The 7,500-nt window shown below is 34.5% G+C and overlaps 1 long non-coding RNA gene across 1 annotated transcript in view; it reads right to left on the minus strand.

Moving 5' to 3' along the window:
- Window positions 1–5,328: 5,328 nt before the first annotated feature.
- LOC118766158 overlaps window positions 5,329–7,500 on the minus strand; it is a 10,741-nt gene continuing 8,569 nt past the window's right edge. Inside the window, exons 2-3 of the long non-coding RNA XR_005002067.1 lie at window positions 6,239–6,244; window positions 5,329–5,340 (exon numbers count right to left, since the gene is read on the minus strand). This is a non-coding gene — a long non-coding RNA (uncharacterized LOC118766158). The remainder of the gene's footprint in view (window positions 5,341–6,238; window positions 6,245–7,500) is intronic.

Consider the following 7,500-nt stretch of genomic DNA (forward strand, 5'->3'; position numbering starts at 1 on the left):
AAAACAAACAGATGTATTAGTATAACGCTCAGGAATAGAAAAAGTCTTTTACGTTTCGAGCCTACGCGCTTCTACAGAAAGGGACACAGAAAAAACAAGGAGAGAGAAAAATGTGTGTAGTGGCTAACGATCTATCAATATATATATATATTGATAAAAACGGAAAGACAACAAAAGAAAGAAAGAGACCTCGATATAATGTAAATAGAGGAAATTATCTGTAAATGTAACATGTGACAATTATTCGGTAGCCATGATAAAACTCCGGGTTTCGGATAACTGAAGAGATGGCGGCGTGGATTTCCCCCTCGGCCTCCAAAACTCGGAGTTTTATCATGTTTACCGAATAATTGTCACATATTACACTTACATATATATATATATATATATATATATATATATATATATATATCGCAGATTTTCCTCTGCATCGGTGCCGTAAACATGATTCGCCCTCGTAGGAAACATCGATATCTGTCGTCCTTGTTCATCTTCGTGGCAGTTCGTTTCGCCTTTCTTCGAAGCATACTGTGGGTTTTTTTTTTTACAGTCTACATTTTTAAAGGACCATCCCTGGTAATATGCGTGTGTTTGTCTGAGGGTGTGTGTGAGTGTGTCTGTGTTTGTCCGTACGTGCGAGTGAGTGTGTGTGTTTGTGTGTGTGTGTGTGTGTGTATGTGTTAATATACACGTTAATATAGTAAACGATACTTCGCTCAAATGGCGTGCAGGTGAAATTGTCAGACAAAAATACGGATAGAGAAACGATACTAAACCATAACGACGTATTTGTACAATTGCAAACGGCCATGCATTTCCATTTTACTAGCGAACCTCTTTTAGAAAGCTATAAGCTTATACTTCTACATTTCGATCTCTTTAGGATATAAATTAACAGCTTTTTCGTTTGTTTGTTTGTTTGTTTTTTCTCAGTCTTTTCTCGATCTAAAGTTAAATAATTATCAGATTTCTAAAATCATTCTTTCTGACAGGCAATTTTAAAAATCTATTAACGGTTGTAAATCAGGCCGGTTTATTTTTGGTTTTTCGTCTGTCTACTCAGGGACAGTAAGTATTCGCAATTACAGTAGATGTTACTATCCCCACTGCAGTTTACACAGCAAAAACACTACCAGAAGATAGTTAATAGCCAAATTGAAAGAGCTGTAGCAGGTCTGGTATTGGAAAGTAAGAAAATACATATGTAGGTATGTGTGCGTTTATATATGTATATATGTATGTATATATATATATATATATATATATATATATATATATATATATATTATATATATATATATATATATATATGTATATATATATATATATATACATACATATAGGTATGAATATACATGTGCGAGTGTATATATTTGTTAACATATGTTACATATATACGAATATATATATATTATATATATATATATATATATATATCAATGCATATATGCATAGATATATAGATATACAAAAATAACTATATATTCAATATATATATATATATATATATATATATATAACTGCATATATGTATGTGTTTGTGCGTGCAACTGTAGGCGTGTGTATAAATACAGAAATATATATTCATGTATGCATGCACACATATATACAAACTCACGTATAAATGTAGAGAAAGTCAAGCAAGGGAGAAAGAGATGAAGAGAGAGAGAGAGAGAGAGAGAGAGATTCAGTGAGGAAGGAGAGAGTGAAGCGAAGGGAGGGAGGGTGTGATTAAGTGAGAATGAAAGCACCAAAAGAAGGAAAAATATAAAGTCTCATGAAAAAGTATAAATAATGAAATAACGAAAACACAAATAAATAAATAAATAAATGAATAAATAAATAAAAATTTTGTGACATTTTTCAAATGAAAATTCATTTTTCTTTGAAAATATATTTTCATTTCTTAGAGAGGTTTCATTTGCAGCAGCTAGTTATTTATTTATCTAATAATATCCATAAGCATTTTATCAGATTTTTCTGACTAAATATTCTGACAGTTTGTAATCCAGTAGTTAACGGCAAGAGGAGTGAGGATAGTAGTAAACTATGAGTAACTATATTAAACTATAAGTAGCTACAGATACTTGTGGGTCTGGAGGAAATATGTTGCCCTAGTTTTATGATTCAAAAGTTCGTTTCGTGTTAGATCAAGGCTAGATGAAGGATAATTACGGATACAAGGGATTGTATGTGACAGTTGAAGCCGCGATGTTTACTGAATTAAATTTAATCCATCCCCTTTGAGGGTTCACTGATGCGTAATCGTAGTTACTTTATTTAAATTATCCACCAGAAAGTTGAATTTGTGATGTCACTTCGGTGTAATGGTTAACGCGGCAATATTATGCTTTAGTGCATATGTTCCCTCCTAATAACACACTCTTATTACACCATTTTCTTTCGTCTCTTCTAGAACTCATTTTATCTATTTAATTCAATTTATTTTCAATTATTTCCCCTTCCCTACAGAATGACTAAATCGTCCTATTAAACGATTGAAAACAGTAGCATATTTTGATAAAGCTATAAATATTTTCTTTCCTTTTCCAATTTGCATCTGATTTTTTATATATATTTGTACCTGCGTACATATGCATACATATACTTTCATAAGAAATGTATGCATGTATCTATTTTACTGTATATATATTAAAGGCACAAGAGTAGCTGTGTGGTAAGTAGTTTGCTTACGCATGCATGTGTTTGTTAGTTGCTTACTGAATTGAACACAGTCAAGACTTGCTTTGGTGGCTGTCCTGAATTGAAGAACTGTTGAAGGCGCGACTGCTAGGGGGGCATCTGTTATATGTTTTAGGGATTCAGTGGGAAATTTGTTGTTTGATATTGTTTTTTTCTTTTTCGAATAAGAAATCTTCACTGGGACCCGGACATTTGCCTGCTGCAATCGCGCTGAGTGACTCACTTAGCTGGGAGAATTGTTGTTTTGTCGGGCGTGTCTCGCTACCAAAATTTGAAAAATTTATGAAAAATTCGACCAATTCGTGGAAGAATTTTTTTTCTTTGTCTGCTACGGTGAAGTGGAGTACCTGTGTGAAGCGATATTCTTGTGGATCAGGATTACCTGAGAGGCGGAATTGTGTTACCGTGCCTGGAACTGTCTTCCTGCGTTCTTTTTCTCTGCTCTGTCTTTCTGTTCTTTTTGTGGGGTTTTTTTGTTTTTTATTTGAACATTTTGAATTTTTTATTGAACATTTTTCCTGTTTAGTATTTTGTAAGCATGGCAAAAAAGAAAAACACTGCCTTGGAGTGAGAAATTCTGTCCCCCACCCCAAGCAGTGGGTAAAGGACTTTAATGAGAGAACAGTGGTGTTGAGGACGTATTCTAAGTCCCCCGACACCATCACTGTGTTCTCTCAAGTTGATATTGAGAAAAGGTTGGCAGAATATCTGCCAACTATTACGTTTATTGCAAGGGGTGTCAAATATGCAACGGTATGGTTGCTATTTGACACCCCTGAGGAGGCTAGCATTTTTGACAGCCAGCCCCAGGAAGGGGAGAAGATTCTGCTTCTTCCCACATATGGAGGGAGGAAATTCACAAGAGCTTGGGTGTGTGGACTGCCACCCGGAATAGAGCCCGTGCTCCAGTATAGCCGAAGTCAAATGTCTGAAACAAATAAAAAAGAATATATATATACACACACATATATATAATATGTATATATATATATATATATATATTTATATACGTATAGAAATATATACATACACGCATGTATATATATATATATATATATATATATATCCGTAATAATGAAGGGTGAAATTAATTAATTTGGAAAAATTATCAATTACACCAAGTAGTCTTCGGCATGTAAAAGCCTCATTCGAGGAAAATTTAAGTAATACTAAGCAATAAGGGTTTAGCAACGAGTTGCCTTACCACATACCGAATTTAGAAATAGCAGTCAAAGGGTTATAGCTATTTCTTCTACTAAAAAGGAGATCTCAGTAAAAACAGCATTTGGAAGGCAGACACAAACAGGTAAGAGAGAATGAATTGACTGCAATCTATCATACATTTTTTTAGTTATCCACGGACGTACGTTTCGAAATCAAGTTTTTAGGAAAGCATAAGAATTAAATATTAAATATTAGATAATTCTATCTTACCGAAACTTCTTTTCTCTTCAGCGTAGAATACTATAATCATAAATGATTATATATTGAATTTTGAGATACCAGAAGGCACCAACTCAACTCAGTATCAGAGCGAGCTAGAATCCGCAACTGGTATCACCGAATTCAATTGTGAATGAAACGATTGTGTCAACAGCCCCTTCCCACCCGCGTGTAGCCAAAACAAGATGCTGTGGTCATCTACTGAGATAAAATATGGTTATCCGTAATAATGAAGGGTGAAATTAATTAATTTGGAAAAATTATCAATTACACCAAGTAGTCTTCGGCATGTAAAAGCCTCATTCGAGGAAAATTTAAGTAATACTAAGCAATAAGGGTTTAGCAACGAGTTGCCTTACCACATACCGAATTTAGAAATAGCAGTCAAAGGTTATAGCTATTTCTTCTACTAAAAAGGGAGATCTCAGTAAAAACAGCATTTGGAAGGCAGACACAAACAGGTAAGAGAGAATGAATTGACTGCAATCTATCATACATTTTTTTAGTTATCCACGGACGTACGTTTCGAAATCAAGTTTTTAGGAAAGCATAAGAATTAAATATTAAATATTAAATAATTCTATCTTACCGAAACTTCTTTTCTCTTCAGCGTAGAATACTATAATCATAAATGATTATATATTGAATTTTGAGATACCAGAAGGCACCAACTCAACTCAGTATCAGAGCGAGCTAGAATCCGCAACTGGTATCACCGAATTCAATTTGTGAATGAAACGATTGTGTCAACAGCCCCTTCCCACCCGCGTGTAGCCAAAACAAGATGCTGTGGTCATCTACTGAGATAAAATATGGTTATCCGTAATAATGAAGGGTGAAATTAATTAATTTGGAAAAATTATCAATTACACCAAGTAGTCTTCGGCATGTAAAAGCCTCATTCGAGGAAAATTTAAGTAATACTAAGCAATAAGGGTTTAGCAACGAGTTGCCTTACCACATACCGAATTTAGAAATAGCAGTCAAAGGGTTATAGCTATTTCTTCTACTAAAAAGGGAGATCTCAGTAAAAACAGCATTTGGAAGGCAGACACAAACAGGTAAGAGAGAATGAATTGACTGCAATCTATCATACATTTTTTTAGTTATCCACGGACGTACGTTTCGAAATCAAGTTTTTAGGAAAGCATAAGAATTAAATATTAAATATTAAATAATTCTATCTTACCGAAACTTCTTTTCTCTTCAGCGTAGAATACTATAATCATAAATGATTATATATTGAATTTTGAGATACCAGAAGGCACCAACTCAACTCAGTATCAGAGCGAGCTAGAATCCGCAACTGGTATCACCGAATTCAATTTGTGAATGAAACGATTGTGTCAACAGCCCCTTCCCACCCGCGTGTAGCCAAAACAAGATGCTGTGGTCATCTACTGAGATAAAATATGGTTATCCGTAATAATGAAGGGTGAAATTAATTAATTTGGAAAAATTATCAATTACACCAAGTAGTCTTCGGCATGTAAAAGCCTCATTCGAGGAAAATTTAAGTAATACTAAGCAATAAGGGTTTAGCAACGAGTTGCCTTACCACATACCGAATTTAGAAATAGCAGTCAAAGGGTTATAGCTATTTCTTCTACTAAAAAGGGAGATCTTTTACATGCCGAAGACTACTTGGTGTAATTGATAATTTTTCCAAATTAATTAATTTCACCCTTCATTATTACGGATAACCATATTTTATCTCAGTAGATGACCACAGCATCTTGTTTTGGCTACACGCGGGTGGGAAGGGGCTGTTGACACAATCGTTTCATTCACAAATTGAATTCGGTGATACCAGTTGCGGATTCTAGCTCGCTCTGATACTGAGTTGAGTTGGTGCCTTCTGGTATCTCAAAATTCAATATATAATCATTTATGATTATAGTATTCTACGCTGAAGAGAAAAGAAGTTTCGGTAAGATAGAATTATTTAATATTTAATATTTAATTCTTATGCTTTCCTAAAAACTTGATTTCGAAACGTACGTCCGTGGATAACTAAAAAAATGTATGATAGATTGCAGTCAATTCATTCTCTCTTACCTGTTTGTGTCTGCCTTCCAAATGCTGTTTTTACTGAGATCTCCCTTTTTAGTAGAAGAAATAGCTATAACCCTTTGACTGCTATTTCTAAATTCGGTATGTGGTAAGGCAACTCGTTGCTAAACCCTTATTGCTTAGTATATATATATATATATATATTATTTATAGTATTATGTCATTGAACGCCACGCATCCTGTTCCAAGTAAGTTTTATCGTAATAATCCTGATGCGCACTCTACACAATCTTTTTACTCTTTCGTTTTTCTCTCTTTTTCTCTCGCTTATTCTTTTACCTCCTCTTCTCCCACTATTCTATCCTATTACTCTGTCACTCTCTCTCCCTCAAAACAACTCCCTTGCTCACGTGGCTCCCACGTGATCATCAGCCAAATTTCTTTTCTTTCTCTCCATTGTAGTTGGAACAAGGAAGATGTGTTCTTGTTTGTTCCTGTCTTAGCTTGATTTACGCGTTCGCCACCACAATCTCGTTTAGGCTTACCAACCCTTTCTGTTTGTTTCCACTGTCCTGTTTGTGTTACCTATTTTGACCATCTGCGAAATCCCAAATTTTATTTAATATGCTTTGCAGGAGCAACTGTTTTATCGAAAGCGTATATTGTTGTTAAATGCTCGAAATATGTGAGTGAAAAACAGTCAGCAACTGATGAAGTTTCGTTCTTTATGTTGTTTGATTTGTTTTCCATTTGTGTCTTTCATTGTTCGAAGGAATATTTAATGTTACATGTACTCGTGTTTCGTACTTCTTTGTTGCACACGTTTCAAGACGAACTGTGCCCACATAGGCATACATATACGTATAAATGTAAGAATATACATATACACGTATGTGTATATGCATATATATATATATATATATATATATATATATATTTACATTATTTATATATATATACACATGTATATATATATATATATATACATATATGTATATATATATATATGCTATATACATATGCGGGATTGGCTGTGTGGTTGCTTCCCAACCACATGTTTCCGGGTTCAGTCCCTCGGCTTGACACTTTGGACAAGTGTCTTCTACTATAGCCCCGGGCCGACTAAAGCCTTGTGAGTGGATTTGGTAGACGGAAACTGAACGCATCCCGTCGTATATATATATATATACATTGTGTGTGTGTGTTTTCGTGCGTGCACGTGTGTGTGTGTGTGCGTGTGTTTGTGCTTGTGTGTGTTTCTGGTAGTTGAAAGCGATATTACATATTATGGTACTGTAATACATCCAACCGCAGACTGGAATCTTCGCTGCGTTCGATGTC

This window comes from Octopus sinensis, linkage group LG15 (assembly GCF_006345805.1).
Source record: "Octopus sinensis linkage group LG15, ASM634580v1, whole genome shotgun sequence".
Lineage (NCBI taxonomy): Eukaryota > Metazoa > Mollusca > Cephalopoda > Octopoda > Octopodidae > Octopus > Octopus sinensis.